This window comes from Ascaphus truei, unplaced genomic scaffold, assembly GCF_040206685.1.
Source record: "Ascaphus truei isolate aAscTru1 unplaced genomic scaffold, aAscTru1.hap1 HAP1_SCAFFOLD_2062, whole genome shotgun sequence".
NCBI lineage: Eukaryota > Metazoa > Chordata > Amphibia > Anura > Ascaphidae > Ascaphus > Ascaphus truei.
Genome location: NW_027454971.1, coordinates 1 through 19,545, shown reverse-complemented (window position 1 = coordinate 19,545; position 19,545 = coordinate 1). Strand labels below are relative to the sequence as shown.

The 19,545-nt window shown below is 44.1% G+C and overlaps 18 non-coding genes across 18 annotated transcripts; 10 read left to right on the top strand and 8 right to left on the bottom strand.

Annotated features, from left to right (window-relative positions):
- Window positions 1-89: 89 nt before the first annotated feature.
- On the top strand, window positions 90-162 carry TRNAF-GAA (transfer RNA phenylalanine (anticodon GAA)). The gene has a single exon. It is a non-coding gene; the product is annotated as a tRNA-Phe (tRNA).
- A 1,373-nt stretch (window positions 163-1,535) lies between these two features.
- TRNAE-UUC (transfer RNA glutamic acid (anticodon UUC)) lies at window positions 1,536-1,607 on the bottom strand. The gene has a single exon. It is a non-coding gene; the product is annotated as a tRNA-Glu (tRNA).
- A 452-nt stretch (window positions 1,608-2,059) lies between these two features.
- On the top strand, window positions 2,060-2,132 carry TRNAF-GAA (transfer RNA phenylalanine (anticodon GAA)). The gene has a single exon. It is a non-coding gene; the product is annotated as a tRNA-Phe (tRNA).
- Window positions 2,133-4,045: 1,913 nt separating this feature from the next.
- On the top strand, window positions 4,046-4,118 carry TRNAF-GAA (transfer RNA phenylalanine (anticodon GAA)). The gene has a single exon. It is a non-coding gene; the product is annotated as a tRNA-Phe (tRNA).
- Window positions 4,119-5,494: 1,376 nt separating this feature from the next.
- TRNAE-UUC (transfer RNA glutamic acid (anticodon UUC)) lies at window positions 5,495-5,566 on the bottom strand. Its single transcript has one exon. It is a non-coding gene; the product is annotated as a tRNA-Glu (tRNA).
- A 452-nt stretch (window positions 5,567-6,018) lies between these two features.
- On the top strand, window positions 6,019-6,091 carry TRNAF-GAA (transfer RNA phenylalanine (anticodon GAA)). The gene has a single exon. It is a non-coding gene; the product is annotated as a tRNA-Phe (tRNA).
- Window positions 6,092-7,459: 1,368 nt separating this feature from the next.
- Window positions 7,460-7,531, bottom strand: TRNAE-UUC (transfer RNA glutamic acid (anticodon UUC)). Its single transcript has one exon. It is a non-coding gene; the product is annotated as a tRNA-Glu (tRNA).
- A 453-nt stretch (window positions 7,532-7,984) lies between these two features.
- TRNAF-GAA (transfer RNA phenylalanine (anticodon GAA)) lies at window positions 7,985-8,057 on the top strand. Its single transcript has one exon. It is a non-coding gene; the product is annotated as a tRNA-Phe (tRNA).
- A 1,390-nt stretch (window positions 8,058-9,447) lies between these two features.
- Window positions 9,448-9,519, bottom strand: TRNAE-UUC (transfer RNA glutamic acid (anticodon UUC)). The gene has a single exon. It is a non-coding gene; the product is annotated as a tRNA-Glu (tRNA).
- Window positions 9,520-9,972: 453 nt separating this feature from the next.
- On the top strand, window positions 9,973-10,045 carry TRNAF-GAA (transfer RNA phenylalanine (anticodon GAA)). The gene has a single exon. It is a non-coding gene; the product is annotated as a tRNA-Phe (tRNA).
- Window positions 10,046-11,426: 1,381 nt separating this feature from the next.
- Window positions 11,427-11,498, bottom strand: TRNAE-UUC (transfer RNA glutamic acid (anticodon UUC)). The gene has a single exon. It is a non-coding gene; the product is annotated as a tRNA-Glu (tRNA).
- Window positions 11,499-11,951: 453 nt separating this feature from the next.
- On the top strand, window positions 11,952-12,024 carry TRNAF-GAA (transfer RNA phenylalanine (anticodon GAA)). Its single transcript has one exon. It is a non-coding gene; the product is annotated as a tRNA-Phe (tRNA).
- Window positions 12,025-13,807: 1,783 nt separating this feature from the next.
- On the bottom strand, window positions 13,808-13,879 carry TRNAE-UUC (transfer RNA glutamic acid (anticodon UUC)). Its single transcript has one exon. It is a non-coding gene; the product is annotated as a tRNA-Glu (tRNA).
- A 449-nt stretch (window positions 13,880-14,328) lies between these two features.
- Window positions 14,329-14,401, top strand: TRNAF-GAA (transfer RNA phenylalanine (anticodon GAA)). Its single transcript has one exon. It is a non-coding gene; the product is annotated as a tRNA-Phe (tRNA).
- Window positions 14,402-15,793: 1,392 nt separating this feature from the next.
- Window positions 15,794-15,865, bottom strand: TRNAE-UUC (transfer RNA glutamic acid (anticodon UUC)). The gene has a single exon. It is a non-coding gene; the product is annotated as a tRNA-Glu (tRNA).
- A 451-nt stretch (window positions 15,866-16,316) lies between these two features.
- On the top strand, window positions 16,317-16,388 carry TRNAF-GAA (transfer RNA phenylalanine (anticodon GAA)). The gene has a single exon. It is a non-coding gene; the product is annotated as a tRNA-Phe (tRNA).
- Window positions 16,389-17,774: 1,386 nt separating this feature from the next.
- On the bottom strand, window positions 17,775-17,846 carry TRNAE-UUC (transfer RNA glutamic acid (anticodon UUC)). The gene has a single exon. It is a non-coding gene; the product is annotated as a tRNA-Glu (tRNA).
- A 457-nt stretch (window positions 17,847-18,303) lies between these two features.
- On the top strand, window positions 18,304-18,376 carry TRNAF-GAA (transfer RNA phenylalanine (anticodon GAA)). Its single transcript has one exon. It is a non-coding gene; the product is annotated as a tRNA-Phe (tRNA).
- Window positions 18,377-19,545: the final 1,169 nt, after the last annotated feature.

The window sequence follows — 19,545 nt, the reverse complement described above, 5'->3', positions numbered from 1 at the left end:
CCGCTAACATTCTGCTTCAGACACCCTCCAGACACCCTCCAGACACCCTCCAGACGCCCTCCAGACACCTTTCCAAACCCTCTCGCGCAGCCGAAATAGCTCAGTTGGGAGAGCGTTAGACTGAAGATCTAAAGGTCCCTGGTTCGATCCCGGGTTTCGGCAGAGGTTTTTGTCAATCCCGACCGTTTATTGACCAACCCTTACAATATTTATAATCGAAGCAATTGTTTGTCGCCAAAATTTTTATAAAGGATGCGATGTATGAAACAATAGCATTCAAAATCAGTATTGCACATCTAGGTATTAGCCAAATAATAAAATACACGAGAGCAGGCAAAGTGGATTGTGTACTTTATTTTGTTTATTTGAGGCGGGTGGGCATAAAAATAACTCAACTAGTGCTAGGTTTTTTACCCCCACCCTCTAAGCTCTGAGACATCAAGACAGGTGAATATTTTCTCCAGCAGAGATCCAAGAGACACCCATTTCAGCTCATAGACTCAAGAGAAGAAGACGAAGACATACATAAAACCTTCTTGCATTATTGGTGATACTGCTGTGATTGTGACCATAGCATTAAACAACAACAGTTCACAGACTGGTGTTGGCCAAAGTATTTAATAAGCAAATGCCAGCAAAGTTGCATGTGTTTGGCATGTTTTTTTTATATATTTTATGAAGACAGATATGGTCACAAAATGTCCAGTCAGCCTGTGTGTTGATGTTACCATGTGTCTGTGATGTCAGAGACTATTTGTGACATCATCACATAGACTGTCTGGCAGGTGTAAAACTTTTAAATCCTGGAAATAGAGAGACAGAGAGACAGAGAGAAAGAGAGAGAGAGAGAGGGGGAGAGAGAGAGAGAGAGAGAGAGAGAGAGAGAGAGAGAGCAAGCAGCTCCTCCCTCCCATGCAAATGACTTGAGTGAGAGAAGAGGAGAAGAGGGACAGCAGACTGTGCTGCTGCTTCTAATGGGACAGGATTTGAGGTGCTGTTTCTTGCTGTATCTCCCCCTCCCACTGTCTCAGGTGCAGAAAGTTTTCAAGTGAGAGGAAAGGAAGGGGAAAATGTAAGCTGAGGAGAGCTGGTCCTGTCTCTCTTGTTGGTAAAGAGGGGGTATCCAGAAAGAGGTAAGGAGATAGGTTTCTTTTAATTCAAGAAGGAGTGTCTGGTGGCAAAGCTAGCATGCTCTGTCACACTACAGACCCTCCCTCCCTCCCTCCCTCCCTCCCTGCGTGTGTCTGTGTCTGTGTCTGTGTCTGCGGGGGGTATCTGTCCCATCCATAGATATCAGGGGTGCTATTGTGTTTCCCAGACTAGCGCATTTTCTTCTTGGAATATTTCAATTGACATGCTCACTTAATACAATTCTTAACGTCATCTCCATAAGCCTTTCAGTTTTCTTAATTAAATGAGCAAGCGCTCTATTTATGCAAATCTATAATCAATGGGGGAAAAAATGAAATTCCTGTCAACCGTAGACTTAAGGCATGAACAGAAAAAGAATCAGATATGGATTTCAAAGCAAACATTTCCCTGACCGGGGATCGAACCCGGGCCGCGGCGGTGAAAACGCCGAATCCTAACCACTAGACAATCAGGGAGGATGTGTAGATTCTGCTATCATTCTCCCCCAACCATCCACAGCCCCTGGACTCAGAGCTATTTCCGATAACTAGGATTAAACAGCGCACGTTGACAGCCAGCCTCTGCCTGGAGAACTTGAAGCAACCAGCACTGACTGACAAACTACCCCAAAAGAGGGGAATTAGCTCAAATGGTAGAGCGCTTGCTTAGCATGTAAGAGGTAGCGGGATCGATGCCCGCATTCTCCAAGTTTTTTGGTGTTTATATTTCCTGTGAAGGAAGCGCAATGTATATTCCCATTATGGTTACAACTGGATGATACTGTACTTCCATTATGTCTCCTATTATTTTACCATGATATTTCTTAGAAATATCTAAAACCGCTAACATTCTGCTTCAGACACCCTCCAGACACCCTCCAGACACCCTCCAGACGCCCTCCAGACACCTTTCCAAACCCTCTCGCGCAGCCGAAATAGCTCAGTTGGGAGAGCGTTAGACTGAAGATCTAAAGGTCCCTGGTTCGATCCCGGGTTTCGGCAGAGGTTTTTGTCAATCCCGACCGTTTATTGACCAACCCTTACAATATTTATAATCGAAGCAATTGTTTGTCGCCAAAATTTTTATAAAGGATGCGATGTATGAAACAATAGCATTCAAATCAGTATTGCACATCTAGGTATTAGCCAAATAATAAAATACACGAGAGCAGGCAAAGTGGATTGTGTACTTTATTTTGTTTATTTGAGGCGGGTGGGCATAAAAATAACTCAACTAGTGCTAGGTTTTTACCCCTCCCTCTAAGCTCTGAGACATCAAGACAGGTGAATATTTTCTCAGCAGAGATCCAAGAGACACCCATTTCAGCTCATAGACTCAAGAGAAGAAGACGAAGACATACATAAAACCTTCTTGCATTATTGGTGATACTGCTGTGATTGTGACCATAGCATTAAACAACAACAGTTCACAGACTGGTGTTGGCCAAAGTATTTAATAAGCAAATGCCAGCAAAGTTGCATGTGTTTGGCATGTTTTTTTTATATATTTTATGAAGACAGATATGGTCACAAAATGTCCAGTCAGCCTGTGTGTTGATGTTACCATGTGTCTGTGATGTCAGAGACTATTTGTGACATCATCACATAGACTGTCTGGCAGGTGTAAAACTTTTAAATCCTGGAAATAGAGAGACAGAGAGACAGAGAGAAAGAGAGAGAGAGAGAGAGAGAGGGGGAGAGAGAGAGAGAGAGAGAGAGAGAGAGAGAGAGAGAGAGAGAGAGAGAGAGAGAGAGAGAGAGCAAGCAGCTCCTCCCTCCCATGCAAATGACTTGAGTGAGAGAAGAGGAGAAGAGGGACAGCAGACTGTGCTGCTGCTTCTAATGGGACAGGATTTGAGGTGCTGTTTCTTGCTGTATCTCCCCCCTCCCACTGTCTCAGGTGCAGAAAGTTTTCAAGTGAGAGGAAAGGAAGGGGAAAATGTAAGCTGAGGAGAGCTGGTCCTGTCTCTCTTGTTGGTAAAGAGGGGGTATCCAGAAAGAGGTAAGGAGATAGGTTTCTTTTAATTCAAGAAGGAGTGTCTGGTGGCAAAGCTAGCATGCTCTGTCACACTACAGACCCTCCCTCCCTCCCTGCGTGTGTCTGTGTCTGTGTCTGTGTCTGCGGGGGGTATCTGTCCCATCCATAGATATCAGGGGTGCTATTGTGTTTCCCAGACTAGCGCATTTTCTTCTTGGAATATTTCAATTGACATGCTCACTTAATACAATTCTTAACGTCATCTCCATAAGCCTTTCAGTTTTCTTAATTAAATGAGCAAGCGCTCTATTTATGCAAATCTATAATCAATGGGGAAAAAATGAAATTCCTGTCAACAGTAGACTTAAGGCATGAACAGAAAAAGAATCAGATATGGATTTCAAAGCAAACATTTCCCTGACCGGGGATCGAACCCGGGCCGCGGCGGTGAAAAACGCCGAATCCTAACCACTAGACAATCAGGGAGGATGTGTAGATTCTGCTATCATTCTCCCCCAACCATCCACAGCCCTGGACTCAGAGCTATTTCCGATAACTAGGATTAAACAGCGCACGTTGACAGCCAGCCTCTGCCTGGAGAACTTGAAGCAACCAGCACTGACTGACAAACTACCCAAAAGAGGGGAATTAGCTCAAATGGTAGAGCGCTTGCTTAGCATGTAAGAGGTAGCGGGATCGATGCCCGCATTCTCCAAGTTTTTTGGTGTTTATATTTCCTGTGAAGGAAGCGCAATGTATATTCCCATTATGGTTACAAACTGGATGATACTGTACTTCCATTATGTCTCCTATTATTTTACCATGATATTTCTTAGAAATATCTAAAACCGCTAACATTCTGCTTCAGACACCCTCCAGACACCCTCCAGACACCCTCCAGACGCCCTCCAGACACCTTTCCAAACCCTCTCGCGCAGCCGAAATAGCTCAGTTGGGAGAGCGTTAGACTGAAGATCTAAAGGTCCCTGGTTCGATCCCGGGTTTCGGCAGAGGTTTTTGTCAATCCCGACCGTTTATTGACCAACCCTTACAATATTTATAATCGAAGCAATTGTTTGTCGCCAAAATTTTTATAAAGGATGCGATGTATGAAACAATAGCATTCAAAATCAGTATTGCACATCTAGGTATTAGCCAAATAATAAAATACACGAGAGCAGGCAAAGTGGATTGTGTACTTTATTTTGTTTATTTGAGGCGGGTGGGCATAAAAATAACTCAACTAGTGCTAGGTTTTTTACCCCACCCTCTAAGCTCTGAGACATCAAGACAGGTGAATATTTTCTCCAGCAGAGATCCAAGAGACACCCATTTCAGCTCATAGACTCAAGAGAAGAAGACGAAGACATACATAAAACCTTCTTGCATTATTGGTGATACTGCTGTGATTGTGACCATAGCATTAAACAACAACAGTTCACAGACTGTGTTGGCCAAAGTATTTAATAAGCAAATGCCAGCAAAGTTGCATGTGTTTGGCATGTTTTTTTTATATATTTTATGAAGACAGATATGGTCACAAAATGTCCAGTCAGCCTGTGTGTTGATGTTACCATGTGTCTGTGATGTCAGAGACTATTTGTGACATCATCACATAGACTGTCTGGCAGGTGTAAAACTTTTAAATCCTGGAAATAGAGAGACAGAGAGACAGAGAGAAAGAGAGAGAGAGAGAGAGGGGCAGAGAGAGAGAGAGAGAGAGAGAGAGAGAGAGAGAGAGAGCAAGCAGCTCCTCCCTCCCATGCAAATGACTTGAGTGAGAGAAGAGGAGAAGAGGGACAGCAGACTGTGCTGCTGCTTCTAATGGGACAGGATTTGAGGTGCTGTTTCTTGCTGTATCTCCCCCCTCCCACTGTCTCAGGTGCAGAAAGTTTTCAAGTGAGAGGAAAGGAAGGGGAAAATGTAAGCTGAGGAGAGCTGGTCCTGTCTCTCTTGTTGGTAAAGAGGGGGTATCCAGAAAGAGGTAAGGAGATAGGTTTCTTTTAATTCAAGAAGGAGTGTCTGGTGGCAAAGCTAGCATGCTCTGTCACACTACAGACCCTCCCTCCCTCCCTCCCTCCCTCCCTGCGTGTGTCTGTGTCTGTGTCTGTGTCTGCGGGGGGTATCTGTCCCATCCATAGATATCAGGGGTGCTATTGTGTTTCCCAGACTAGCGCATTTTCTTCTTGGAATATTTCAATTGACATGCTCACTTAATACAATTCTTAACGTCATCTCCATAAGCCTTTCAGTTTTCTTAATTAAATGAGCAAGCGCTCTATTTATGCAAATCTAAAATCAATGGGGGAAAAAATGAAATTCCTGTCAACCGTAGACTTAAGGCATGAACAGAAAAAGAATCAGATATGGATTTCAAAGCAAACATTTCCCTGACCGGGGATCAAACCCGGGCCGCGGCGGTGAAAACGCCGAATCCTAACCACTAGACAATCAGGGAGGATGTGTAGATTCTGCTATCATTCTCCCCCAACCATCCACAGCCCCTGGACTCAGAGCTATTTCCGATAACTAGGATTAAACAGCGCACGTTGACAGCCAGCCTTGGCCTGGAGAACTTGAAGCAACCAGCACTGACTGACAAACTTCCCCAAAAGAGGGGAATTAGCTCAAATGGTAGAGCGCTTGCTTAGCATGTAAGAGGTAGCGGGATCGATGCCCGCATTCTCCAAGTTTTTTGGTGTTTATATTTCCTGTGAAGGAAGCGCAATGTATATTCCCATTATGGTTACAAACTGGATGATACTGTACTTCATTATGTCTCCTATTATTTTACCATGATATTTCTTAGAAATATCTAAAACCGCTAACATTCTGCTTCAGACACCCTCCAGACACCCTCCAGACACCCTCCAGACGCCCTCCAGACACCTTTCCAAACCCTCTCGCGCAGCCGAAATAGCTCAGTTGGGAGAGCGTTAGACTGAAGATCTAAAGGTCCCTGGTTCGATCCCGGGTTTCGGCAGAGGTTTTTGTCAATCCCGACCGTTTATTGACCAACCCTTACAATATTTATAATCGAAGCAATTGTTTGTCGCCAAAATTTTTATAAAGGATGCGATGTATGAAACAATAGCATTCAAAATCAGTATTGCACATCTAGGTATTAGCCAAATAATAAAATACACGAGAGCAGGCAAAGTGGATTGTGTACTTTATTTTGTTTATTTGAGGCGGGTGGGCATAAAAATAACTCAACTAGTGCTAGGTTTTTTACCCCCTCCCTCTAAGCTCTGAGACATCAAGACAGGTGAATATTTTCTCCAGCAGAGATCCAAGAGACACCCATTTCAGCTCATAGACTCAAGAGAAGAAGACGAAGACATACATAAAACCTTCTTGCATTATTGGTGATACTGCTGTGATTGTGACCATAGCATTAAACAACAACAGTTCACAGACTGGTGTTGGCCAAAGTATTTAATAAGCAAATGCCAGCAAAGTTGCATGTGTTTGGCATGTTTTTTTTATATATTTTATGAAGACAGATATGGTCACAAAATGTCCAGTCAGCCTGTGTGTTGATGTTACCATGTGTCTGTGATGTCAGAGGACTATTTGTGACATCATCACATAGACTGTCTGGCAGGTGTAAAACTTTTAAATCCTGGAAATAGAGAGACAGAGAGACAGAGAGAAAGAGAGAGAGAGAGAGAGGGGGGGAGAGAGAGAGAGAGAGAGAGAGAGAGAGAGAGAGAGAGAGCAAGCAGCTCCTCCCTCCCATGCAAATGACTTGAGTGAGAGAAGAGGAGAAGAGGGACAGCAGACTGTGCTGCTGCTTCTAATGGGACAGGATTTGAGGTGCTGTTTCTTGCTGTATCTCCCCCCTCCACTGTCTCAGGTGCAGAAAGTTTTCAAGTGAGAGGAAAGGAAGGGGAAAATGTAAGCTGAGGAGAGCTGGTCCTGTCTCTCTTGTTGGTAAAGAGGGGGTATCCAGAAAGAGGTAAGGAGATAGGTTTCTTTTAATTCAAGAAGGAGTGTCTGGTGGCAAAGCTAGCATGCTCTGTCACACTACAGACCCTCCCTCCCTCCCTGCGTGTGTCTGTGTCTGTGTCTGTGTCTGCGGGGGGTATCTGTCCCATCCATAGATATCAGGGGTGCTATTGTGTTTCCCAGACTAGCGCATTTTCTTCTTGGAATATTTCAATTGACATGCTCACTTAATACAATTCTTAACGTCATCTCCATAAGCCTTTCAGTTTTCTTAATTAAATGAGCAAGCGCTCTATTTATGCAAATCTATAATCAATGGGGGAAAAAATGAAATTCCTGTCAACAGTAGACTTAAGGCATGAACAGAAAAAGAATCAGATATGGATTTCAAAGCAAACATTTCCCTGACCGGGGATCGAACCCGGGCCGCGGCGGTGAAAACGCCGAATCCTAACCACTAGACAATCAGGGAGGATGTGTAGATTCTGCTATCATTCTCCCCAACCATCCACAGCCCCTGGACTCAGAGCTATTTCCGATAACTAGGATTAAACAGCGCACGTTGACAGCCAGCCTCTGCCTGGAGAACTTGAAGCAACCAGCACTGACTGACAAACTACCCCAAAAGAGGGGAATTAGCTCAAATGGTAGAGCGCTTGCTTAGCATGTAAGAGGTAGCGGGATCGATGCCCGCATTCTCCAAGTTTTTTGGTGTTTATATTTCCTGTGAAGGAAGCGCAATGTATATTCCCATTATGGTTACAAACTGGATGATACTGTACTTCCATTATGTCTCCTATTATTTTACCATGAATATTTCTTAGAAATATCTAAAACCGCTAACATTCTGCTTCAGACACCCTCCAGACACCCTCCAGACACCCTCCAGACGCCCTCCAGACACCTTTCCAAACCCTCTCGCGCAGCCGAAATAGCTCAGTTGGGAGAGCGTTAGACTGAAGATCTAAAGGTCCCTGGTTCGATCCCGGGTTTCGGCAGAGGTTTTTGTCAATCCCGACCGTTTATTGACCAACCCTTACAATATTTATAATCGAAGCAATTGTTTGTCGCCAAAATTTTTATAAAGGATGCGATGTATGAAACAATAGCATTCAAAATCAGTATTGCACATCTAGGTATTAGCCAAATAATAAAATACACGAGAGCAGGCAAAGTGGATTGTGTACTTTATTTTGTTTATTTGAGGCGGGTGGGCATAAAAATAACTCAACTAGTGCTAGGTTTTTTACCCCCTCCCTCTAAGCTCTGAGACATCAAGACAGGTGAATATTTTCTCCAGCAGAGATCCAAGAGACACCCATTTCAGCTCATAGACTCAAGAGAAGAAGACGAAGACATACATAAAACCTTCTTGCATTATTGGTGATACTGCTGTGATTGTGACCATAGCATTAAACAACAACAGTTCACAGACTGGTGTTGGCCAAAGTATTTAATAAGCAAATGCCAGCAAAGTTGCATGTGTTTGGCATGTTTTTTTTATATATTTTATGAAGACAGATATGGTCACAAAATGTCCAGTCAGCCTGTGTGTTGATGTTACCATGTGTCTGTGATGTCAGAGACTATTTGTGACATCATCACATAGACTGTCTGGCAGGTGTAAAACTTTTAAATCCTGGAAATAGAGAGACAGAGAGACAGAGAGAAAGAGAGAGAGAGAGAGAGAGGGGGAGAGAGAGAGAGAGAGAGAGAGAGAGAGAGAGAGAGAGAGAGAGAGAGAGAGAGAGAGAGAGCAAGCAGCTCCTCCCTCCCATGCAAATGACTTGAGTGAGAGAAGAGGAGAAGAGGGACAGCAGACTGTGCTGCTGCTTCTAATGGGACAGGATTTGAGGTGCTGTTTCTTGCTGTATCTCCCCCCTCCCACTGTCTCAGGTGCAGAAAGTTTTCAAGTGAGAGGAAAGGAAGGGGAAAATGTAAGCTGAGGAGAGCTGGTCCTGTCTCTCTTGTTGGTAAAGAGGGGGTATCCAGAAAGAGGTAAGGAGATAGGTTTCTTTTAATTCAAGAAGGAGTGTCTGGTGGCAAAGCTAGCATGCTCTGTCACACTACAGACCCTCCCTCCCTCCCTGCGTGTGTCTGTGTCTGTGTCTGTGTCTGCGGGGGGTATCTGTCCCATCCATAGATATCAGGGGTGCTATTGTGTTTCCCAGACTAGCGCATTTTCTTCTTGGAATATTTCAATTGACATGCTCACTTAATACAATTCTTAACGTCATCTCCATAAGCCTTTCAGTTTTCTTAATTAAATGAGCAAGCGCTCTATTTATGCAAATCTAAAATCAATGGGGGAAAAAATGAAATTCCTGTCAACCGTAGACTTAAGGCATGAACAGAAAAAGAATCAGATATGGATTTCAAAGCAAACATTTCCCTGACCGGGGATCGAACCCGGGCCGCGGCGGTGAAAACGCCGAATCCTAACCACTAGACAATCAGGGAGGATGTGTAGATTCTGCTATCATTCTCCCCCAACCATCCACAGCCCCTGGACTCAGAGCTATTTCCGATAACTAGGATTAAACAGCGCACGTTGACAGCCAGCCTCTGCCTGGAGAACTTGAAGCAACCAGCACTGACTGACAAACTACCCCAAAAGAGGGGAATTAGCTCAAATGGTAGAGCGCTTGCTTAGCATGTAAGAGGTAGCGGGATCGATGCCCGCATTCTCCAAGTTTTTTGGTGTTTATATTTCCTGTGAAGGAAGCGCAATGTATATTCCCATTATGGTTACAAACTGGATGATACTGTACTTCCATTATGTCTCCTATTATTTTACCATGATATTTCTTAGAAATATCTAAAACCGCTAACATTCTGCTTCAGACACCCTCCAGACACCCTCCAGACACCCTCCAGACGCCCTCCAGACACCTTTCCAAACCCTCTCGCGCAGCCGAAATAGCTCAGTTGGGAGAGCGTTAGACTGAAGATCTAAAGGTCCCTGGTTCGATCCCGGGTTTCGGCAGAGGTTTTTGTCAATCCCGACCGTTTATTGACCAACCCTTACAATATTTATAATCGAAGCAATTGTTTGTCGCCAAAATTTTTATAAAGGATGCGATGTATGAAACAATAGCATTCAAAATCAGTATTGCACATCTAGGTATTAGCCAAATAATAAAATACACGAGAGCAGGCAAAGTGGATTGTGTACTTTATTTTGTTTATTTGAGGCGGGTGGGCATAAAAATAACTCAACTAGTGCTAGGTTTTTTACCCCCTCCCTCTAAGCTCTGAGACATCAAGACAGGTGAATATTTTCTCCAGCAGAGATCCAAGAGACACCCATTTCAGCTCATAGACTCAAGAGAAGAAGACGAAGACATACATAAAACCTTCTTGCATTATTGGTGATACTGCTGTGATTGTGACCATAGCATTAAACAACAACAGTTCACAGACTGGTGTTGGCCAAAGTATTTAATAAGCAAATGCCAGCAAAGTTGCATGTGTTTGGCATGTTTTTTTTATATATTTTATGAAGACAGATATGGTCACAAAATGTCCAGTCAGCCTGTGTGTTGATGTTACCATGTGTCTGTGATGTCAGAGACTATTTGTGACATCATCACATAGACTGTCTGGCAGGTGTAAAACTTTTAAATCCTGGAAATAGAGAGACAGAGAGACAGAGAGAAAGAGAGAGAGAGAGAGAGAGAGAGAGGGGAGAGAGAGAGAGAGAGAGAGAGAGAGAGAGAGAGAGAGAGAGAGAGAGCAAGCAGCTCCTCCCTCCCATGCAAATGACTTGAGTGAGAGAAGAGGAGAAGAGGGACAGCAGACTGTGCTGCTGCTTCTAATGGGACAGGATTTGAGGTGCTGTTTCTTGCTGTATCTCCCCCCTCCCACTGTCTCAGGTGCAGAAAGTTTTCAAGTGAGAGGAAAGGAAGGGGAAAATGTAAGCTGAGGAGAGCTGGTCCTGTCTCTCTTGTTGGTAAAGAGGGGGTATCCAGAAAGAGGTAAGGAGATAGGTTTCTTTTAATTCAAGAAGGAGTGTCTGGTGGCAAAGCTAGCATGCTCTGTCACACTACAGACCCTCCCTCCCTCCCTGCGTGTGTCTGTGTCTGTGTCTGTGTCTGCGGGGGGTATCTGTCCCATCCATAGATATCAGGGGTGCTATTGTGTTTCCCAGACTAGCGCATTTTCTTCTTGGAATATTTCAATTGACATGCTCACTTAATACAATTCTTAACGTCATCTCCATAAGCCTTTCAGTTTTCTTAATTAAATGAGCAAGCGCTCTATTTATGCAAATCTATAATCAATGGGGGAAAAAATGAAATTCCTGTCAACAGTAGACTTAAGGCATGAACAGAAAAAGAATCAGATATGGATTTCAAAGCAAACATTTCCCTGACCGGGGATCGAACCCGGGCCGCGGCGGTGAAAACGCCGAATCCTAACCACTAGACAATCAGGGAGGATGTGTAGATTCTGCTATCATTCTCCCCCAACCATCCACAGCCCCTGGACTCAGAGCTATTTCCGATAACTAGGATTAAACAGCGCACGTTGACAGCCAGCCTCTGCCTGGAGAACTTGAAGCAACCAGCACTGACTGACAAACTACCCCAAAAGAGGGGAATTAGCTCAAATGGTAGAGCGCTTGCTTAGCATGTAAGAGGTAGCGGGATCGATGCCCGCATTCTCCAAGTTTTTTGGTGTTTATATTTCCTGTGAAGGAAGCGCAATGTATATTCCCATTATGGTTACAAACTGGATGATACTGTACTTCCATTATGTCTCCTATTATTTTACCATGATATTTCTTAGAAATATCTAAAACCGCTAACATTCTGCTTCAGACACCCTCCAGACACCCTCCAGACACCCTCCAGACGCCCTCCAGACACCTTTCCAAACCCTCTCGCGCAGCCGAAATAGCTCAGTTGGGAGAGCGTTAGACTGAAGATCTAAAGGTCCCTGGTTCGATCCCGGGTTTCGGCAGAGGTTTTTGTCAATCCCGACCGTTTATTGACCAACCCTTACAATATTTATAATCGAAGCAATTGTTTGTCGCCAAATTTTTATAAAGGATGCGATGTATGAAACAATAGCATTCAAAATCAGTATTGCACATCTAGGTATTAGCCAAATAATAAAATACACGAGAGCAGGCAAAGTGGATTGTGTACTTTAATTTGTTTATTTGAGGCGGGTGGGCATAAAAATAACTCAACTAGTGCTAGGTTTTTTACCCCCTCCCTCTAAGCTCTGAGACATCAAGACAGGTGAATATTTTCTCCAGCAGAGATCCAAGAGACACCCATTTCAGCTCATAGACTCAAGAGAAGAAGACGAAGACATACATAAAACCTTCTTGCATTATTGGTGATACTGCTGTGATTGTGACCATAGCATTAAACAACAACAGTTCACAGACTGGTGTTGGCCAAAGTATTTAATAAGCAAATGCCAGCAAAGTTGCATGTGTTTTGCATGTTTTTTTTATATATTTTATGAAGACAGATATGGTCACAAAATGTCCAGTCAGCCTGTGTGTTGATGTTACCATGTGTCTGTGATGTCAGAGACTATTTGTGACATCATCACATACTGCACCGACACACTTTATTCGAGCAAATACCCAGTATGTACCTGGCAGATACCTGGAATGCGCCGCTCCTCACCTCTGACAAGCCCCGTTGCGTTTGCCTTCCCAGCCTGGGTTCATGCCTGGCTGACGGGCGGCTTATCTGTTAAATGATAATGATTAGGATTTAATAGGCTGCAATGCTTCGAGTGTCTACAGATGGCATAAATTCATGAATTGTATGCAGTATATATATATATACTGTGCAGTATTGCAGCCAGCGGGAATAAAATGCTTCAATCCCTGCTTGGAAAATACCTCAATGCACTCGGGCAGAAAACAGTCACAAACCTCAATACACCCGGTATACCCGAATTCGTGGGACTAGCCGAGCTCGAATAAAGTGTGTCGCCAGTGTAGACTGTCTGGCAGGTGTAAAACTTTTAAATCCTGGAAATAGAGAGACAGAGAGACAGAGAGAAAGAGAGAGAGAGAGAGAGGGGGAGAGAGAGAGAGAGAGAGAGAGAGAGAGAGAGAGAGAGAGAGAGAGAGAGAGAGAGAGAGAGAGCAAGCAGCTCCTCCCTCCATGCAAATGACTTGAGTGAGAGAAGAGGAGAAGAGGGACAGCAGACTGTGCTGCTGCTTCTAATGGGACAGGATTTGAGGTGCTGTTTCTTGCTGTATCTCCCCCCTCCCACTGTCTCAGGTGCAGAAAGTTTTCAAGTGAGAGGAAAGGAAGGGGAAAATGTAAGCTGAGGAGAGCTGGTCCTGTCTCTCTTGTTGGTAAAGAGGGGGTATCCAGAAAGAGGTAAGGAGATAGGTTTCTTTTAATTCAAGAAGGAGTGTCTGGTGGCAAAGCTAGCATGCTCTGTCACACTACAGACCCTCCCTCCCTCCCTGCGTGTGTCTGTGTCTGTGTCTGTGTCTGCGGGGGGTATCTGTCCCATCCATAGATATCAGGGGTGCTATTGTGTTTCCCAGACTAGCGCATTTTCTTCTTGGAATATTTCAATTGACATGCTCACTTAATACAATTCTTAACGTCATCTCCATAAGCCTTTCAGTTTTCTTAATTAAATGAGCAAGCGCTCTATTTATGCAATCTATAATCAATGGGGGAAAAAATGAAATTCCTGTCAACAGTAGACTTAAGGCATGAACAGAAAAAGAATCAGATATGGATTTCAAAGCAAACATTTCCCTGACCGGGGATCGAACCCGGGCCGCGGCGGTGAAAACGCCGAATCCTAACCACTAGACAATCAGGGAGGATGTGTAGATTCTGCTATCATTCTCCCCAACCATCCACAGCCCCTGGACTCAGAGCTATTTCCGATAACTAGGATTAAACAGCGCACGTTGACAGCCAGCCTCTGCTGGAGAACTTGAAGCAACCAGCACTGACTGACAAACTACCCCAAAAGAGGGGAATTAGCTCAAATGGTAGAGCGCTTGCTTAGCATGTAAGAGGTAGCGGGATCGATGCCCGCATTCTCCAAGTTTTTGGTGTTTATATTTCCTGTGAAGGAAGCGCAATGTATATTCCCATTATGGTTACAAACTGGATGATACTGTACTTCCATTATGTCTCCTATTATTTTACCATGATATTTCTTAGAAATATCTAAAACCGCTAACATTCTGCTTCAGACACCCTCCAGACACCCTCCAGACACCTCCAGACGCCCTCCAGACACCTTTCCAAACCCTCTCGCGCAGCCGAAATAGCTCAGTTGGGAGAGCGTTAGACTGAAGATCTAAAGGTCCCTGGTTCGATCCCGGGTTTCGGCAGAGGTTTTTGTCAATCCCGACCGTTTATTGACCAACCCTTACAATATTTATAATCGAAGCAATTGTTTGTCGCCAAAATTTTATAAAGGATGCGATGTATGAAACAATAGCATTCAAAATCAGTATTGCACATCTAGGTATTAGCCAAATAATAAAATACACGAGAGCAGGCAAAGTGGATTGTGTACTTTATTTTGTTTATTTGAGGCGGGTGGGCATAAAAATAACTCAACTAGTGCTAGGTTTTTACCCCCTCCCTCTAAGCTCTGAGACATCAAGACAGGTGAATATTTTCCTCAGCAGAGATCCAAGAGACACCCATTTCAGCTCATAGACTCAAGAGAAGAAGACGAAGACATACATAAAACCTTCTTGCATTATTGGTGATACTGCTGTGATTGTGACCATAGCATTAAACAACAACAGTTCACAGACTGGTGTTGGCCAAAGTATTTAATAAGCAAATGCCAGCAAAGTTGCATGTGTTTGGCATGTTTTTTTTTTATATTTTATGAAGACAGATATGGTCACAAAATGTCCAGTCAGCCTGTGTGTTGATGTTACCATGTGTCTGTGATGTCAGAGACTATTTGTGACATCATCACATAGACTGTCTGGCAGGTGTAAAACTTTTAAATCCTGGAAATAGAGAGACAGAGAGACAGAGAGAAAGAGAGAGAGAGAGAGAGAGGGGGAGAGAGAGAGAGAGAGAGAGAGAGAGAGAGAGAGAGAGAGAGAGAGAGAGAGAGAGAGAGAGAGAGAGAGCAAGCAGCTCCTCCCTCCCATGCAAATGACTTGAGTGAGAGAAGAGGAGAAGAGGGACAGCAGACTGTGCTGCTGCTTCTAATGGGACAGGATTTGAGGTGCTGTTTCTTGCTGTATCTCCCCCCTCCCACTGTCTCAGGTGCAGAAAGTTTTCAAGTGAGAGGAAAGGAAGGGGAAAATGTAAGCTGAGGAGAGCTGGTCCTGTCTCTTGTTGGTAAAGAGGGGGTATCCAGAAAGAGGTAAGGAGATAGGTTTCTTTTAATTCAAGAAGGAGTGTCTGGTGGCAAAGCTAGCATGCTCTGTCACACTACAGACCCTCCCTCCCTCCCTGCGTGTGTCTGTGTCTGTGTCTGTGTCTGCGGGGGGTATCTGTCCCATCCATAGATATCAGGGTGCTATTGTGTTTCCCAGACTAGCGCATTTTCTTCTTGGAATATTTCAATTGACATGCTCACTTAATACAATTCTTAACGTCATCTCCATAAGCCTTTCAGTTTTCTAATTAAATGAGCAAGCGCTCTATTTATGCAAATCTAAAATCAATGGGGGAAAAAATGAAATTCCTGTCAACCGTAGACTTAAGGCATGAACAGAAAAAGAATCAGATATGGATTTCAAAGCAAACATTTCCCTGACCGGGGATCGAACCCGGGCCGCGGCGGTGAAAACGCCGAATCCTAACCACTAGACAATCAGGGAGGATGTGTAGATTCTGCTATCATTCTCCCCCAACCATCCACAGCCCTGGACTCAGAGCTATTTCCGATAACTAGGATTAAACAGCGCACGTTGACAGCCAGCCTCTGCCTGGAGAACTTGAAGCAACCAGCACTGACTGACAAACTACCCCAAAAGAGGGGAATTAGCTCAAATGGTAGAGCGCTTGCTTAGCATGTAAGAGGTAGCGGGATCGATGCCCGCATTCTCCAAGTTTTTTGGTGTTTATATTTCCTGTGAAGGAAGCGCAATGTATATTCCCATTATGGTTACAAACTGGATGATACTGTACTTCCATTATGTCTCCTATTATTTTACCATGATATTTCTTAGAAATATCTAAAACCGCTAACATTCTGCTTCAGACACCCTCCAGACACCCTCCAGACACCTCCAGACGCCCTCCAGACACCTTTTCAAACCCTCTCGCGCAGCCGAATAGCTCAGTTGGGAGAGCGTTAGACTGAAGATCTAAAGGTCCCTGGTTCGATCCCGGGTTTCGGCAGAGGTTTTTGTCAATCCCGACCGTTTATTGACCAAACCCTTACAATATTTATAATCGAAGCAATTGTTTGTCGCCAAAATTTTTATAAAGGATGCGATGTATGAAACAATAGCATTCAAAATCAGTATTGCACATCTAGGTATTAGCCAAATAATAAAATACACGAGAGCAGGCAAAGTGGATTGTGTACTTTATTTTGTTATTTGAGGCGGGTGGGCATAAAAATAACTCAACTAGTGCTAGGTTTTTTACCCCCTCCCTCTAAGCTCTGAGACATCAGACAGGTGAATATTTTCTCCAGCAGAGATCCAAGAGACACCCATTTCAGCTCATAGACTCAAGAGAAGAAGACGAAGACATACATAAAACCTTCTTGCATTATTGGTGATACTGCTGTGATTGTGACCATAGCATTAAACAACAACAGTTCACAGACTGGTGTTGGCCAAAGTATTTAATAAGCAAATGCCAGCAAAGTTGCATGTGTTTGGCATGTTTTTTTTATATATTTTATGAAGACAGATATGGTCACAAAATGTCCAGTCAGCCTGTGTGTTGATGTTACCATGTGTCTGTGATGTCAGAGACTATTTGTGACATCATCACATAGACTGTCTGGCAGGTGTAAAACTTTTAAATCCTGGAAATAGAGAGACAGAGAGACAGAGAGAAAGAGAGAGAGAGAGAGAGAGAGAGAGGGGGAGAGAGAGAGAGAGAGAGAGGAGAGAGAGAGAGAGAGAGAGAGAGAGAGAGAGCAAGCAGCTCCTCCCTCCCATGCAAATGACTTGAGTGAGAGAAGAGGAGAAGAGGGACAGCAGACTGTGCTGCTGCTTCTAATGGGACAGGATTTGAGGTGCTGTTTCTTGCTGTATCTCCCCCTCCCACTGTCTCAGGTGCAGAAAGTTTTCAAGTGAGAGGAAAGGAAGGGGAAAATGTAAGCTGAGGAGAGCTGGTCCTGTCTCTCTTGTTGGTAAAGAGGGGGTATCCAGAAAGAGGTAAGGAGATAGGTTTCTTTTAATTCAAGAAGGAGTGTCTGGTGGCAAAGCTAGCATGCTCTGTCACACTACAGACCCTCCCTCCCTCCCTGCGTGTGTCTGTGTCTGTGTCTGTGTCTGCGGGGGGTATCTGTCCCATCCATAGATATCAGGGGTGCTATTGTGTTTCCCAGACTAGCGCATTTCTTCTTGGAATATTTCAATTGACATGCTCACTTAATACAATTCTTAACGTCATCTCCATAGCCTTTCAGTTTTCTTAATTAAATGAGCAAGCGCTCTTTTATGCAAATCTATAATCAATGGGGGAAAAAATGAAATTCCTGTCAACAGTAGACTTAAGGCATGTATAGACAGAAAAAGAATCAGATATGGATTTCAAAGCAAACATTTCCCTGACCGGGGATCGAACCCGGGCCGCGGCGGTGAAAACGCCGAATCCTAACCACTAGACAATCAGGGAGGATGTGTAGATTCTGCTATCATTCTCCCCCAACCATCCACAGCCCCTGGACTCAGAGCTATTTCCGATAACTAGGATTAAACAGCGCACGTTGACAGCCAGCCTCTGCCTGGAGAACTTGAAGCAACCAGCACTGACTGACAAACTACCCCAAAAGAGGGGAATTAGCTCAAATGGTAGAGCGCTTGCTTAGCATGTAAGAGGTAGCCGGGATCGATGCCCGGCATTCTCCAAGTTTTATTGGTGTTTATATTTCCTGTGAAGGAAGCGCAATGTATATTCCCATTATGGTTACAAACTGGATGATACTGTACTTCCATTTATGTCTCCTATTAGTTTTACCATGATATTTCTTAGAAATATCTAAAACCGCTAACATTCTGCTTCAGACACCCTCCAGACACCCTCCAGACCCCTCCAGACGCCCTCCAGACACCTTTCCAAACCCTCTCGCGCAGCCGAAATAGCTCAGTTGGGAGAGCGTTAGACTGAAGATCTAAAGGTCCCTGGTTCGATCCCGGGTTTCGGCAGAGGTTTTTGTCAATCCCGACCGTTTACTTGACCAACCCTTACAATATTTATAATCGAAGCAATTGTTTGTCGCCAAAATTTTATAAAGGATGCGATGTATGAAACAATAGCATTCAAAATCAGTATTGCACATCTAGGTATAGCCAAATAATAAAATACACGAGAGCAGGCAAAGTGGATTGTGTACTTTATTTTGTTTATTTGAGGCGGGTGGGCATAAAATAACTCAACTAGTGCTAGGTTTTTTACCCCCTCCCTCTAAGCTCTGAGACATCAAGACAGGTGAATATTTTCTCCAGCAGAGATCCAAGAGACACCCATTTCAGCTCATAGACTCAAGAGAAGAAGACGAAGACATACATAAAACCTTCTTGCATTATTGGTGATACTGCTGTGATTGTGACCATAGCATTAAACAACAACAGTCACAGACTGGTGTTGGCCAAAGTAATTTAATAAGCAAATGCCAGCAAAGTTGCATGTGTTTGGCATGTTTTTTTTATATATTTATGAAGACAGATAATGGTCACAAAATGTCCAGTCAGCCTGTGTGTTGGATGTTAACCATGTGTCTGTGATGTCAGAGGACTATTTGTGACATCATCACATAGACTGTCTGGCAGGTGTAAAACTTTTAAATCCTGGAAATAGAGAGACAGAGAGACAGAGAGAAAGAGAGAGAGAGAGAGAGAGGGGGAGAGAGAGAGAGAGAGAGAGAGAGAGAGAGAGAGAGAGAGAGAGAGAGAGAGAGAGAGAGAGAGAGAGAGCAAGCAGCTCCATCCCTCCCATGCAAATGACTTGAGTGAGAGAAGAGGAGAAGAGGGACAGCAGACTGTGCTGCTGCTTCTAATGGGACAGGATTGAGGTGCTGTTTCTTTGCTGTAACTCCCCCCTCCCACTGTCTCAGGTGCAGAAAGTTTTCAAGTGAGAGGAAAGGAAGGGGAAAATGTAAGCTGAGGAGAGCTGGTCCTGTCTCTCTTGTTGGTAAGAGGGGGTATCCAGAAAGAGGTAAGGAGATAGGTTTCTTTTTAAGTTCAAGAAGGAGTGTCCTGGTGGCAAAGCTAGCATGCTCTGTCACACTACAGACCCTCCCTCCCTCCCTGCGTGTGTCTGTGTCTGTGTCTGTGTCTGCGGGGGGTATCTGTCCCATCCATAGATATCAGGGGTG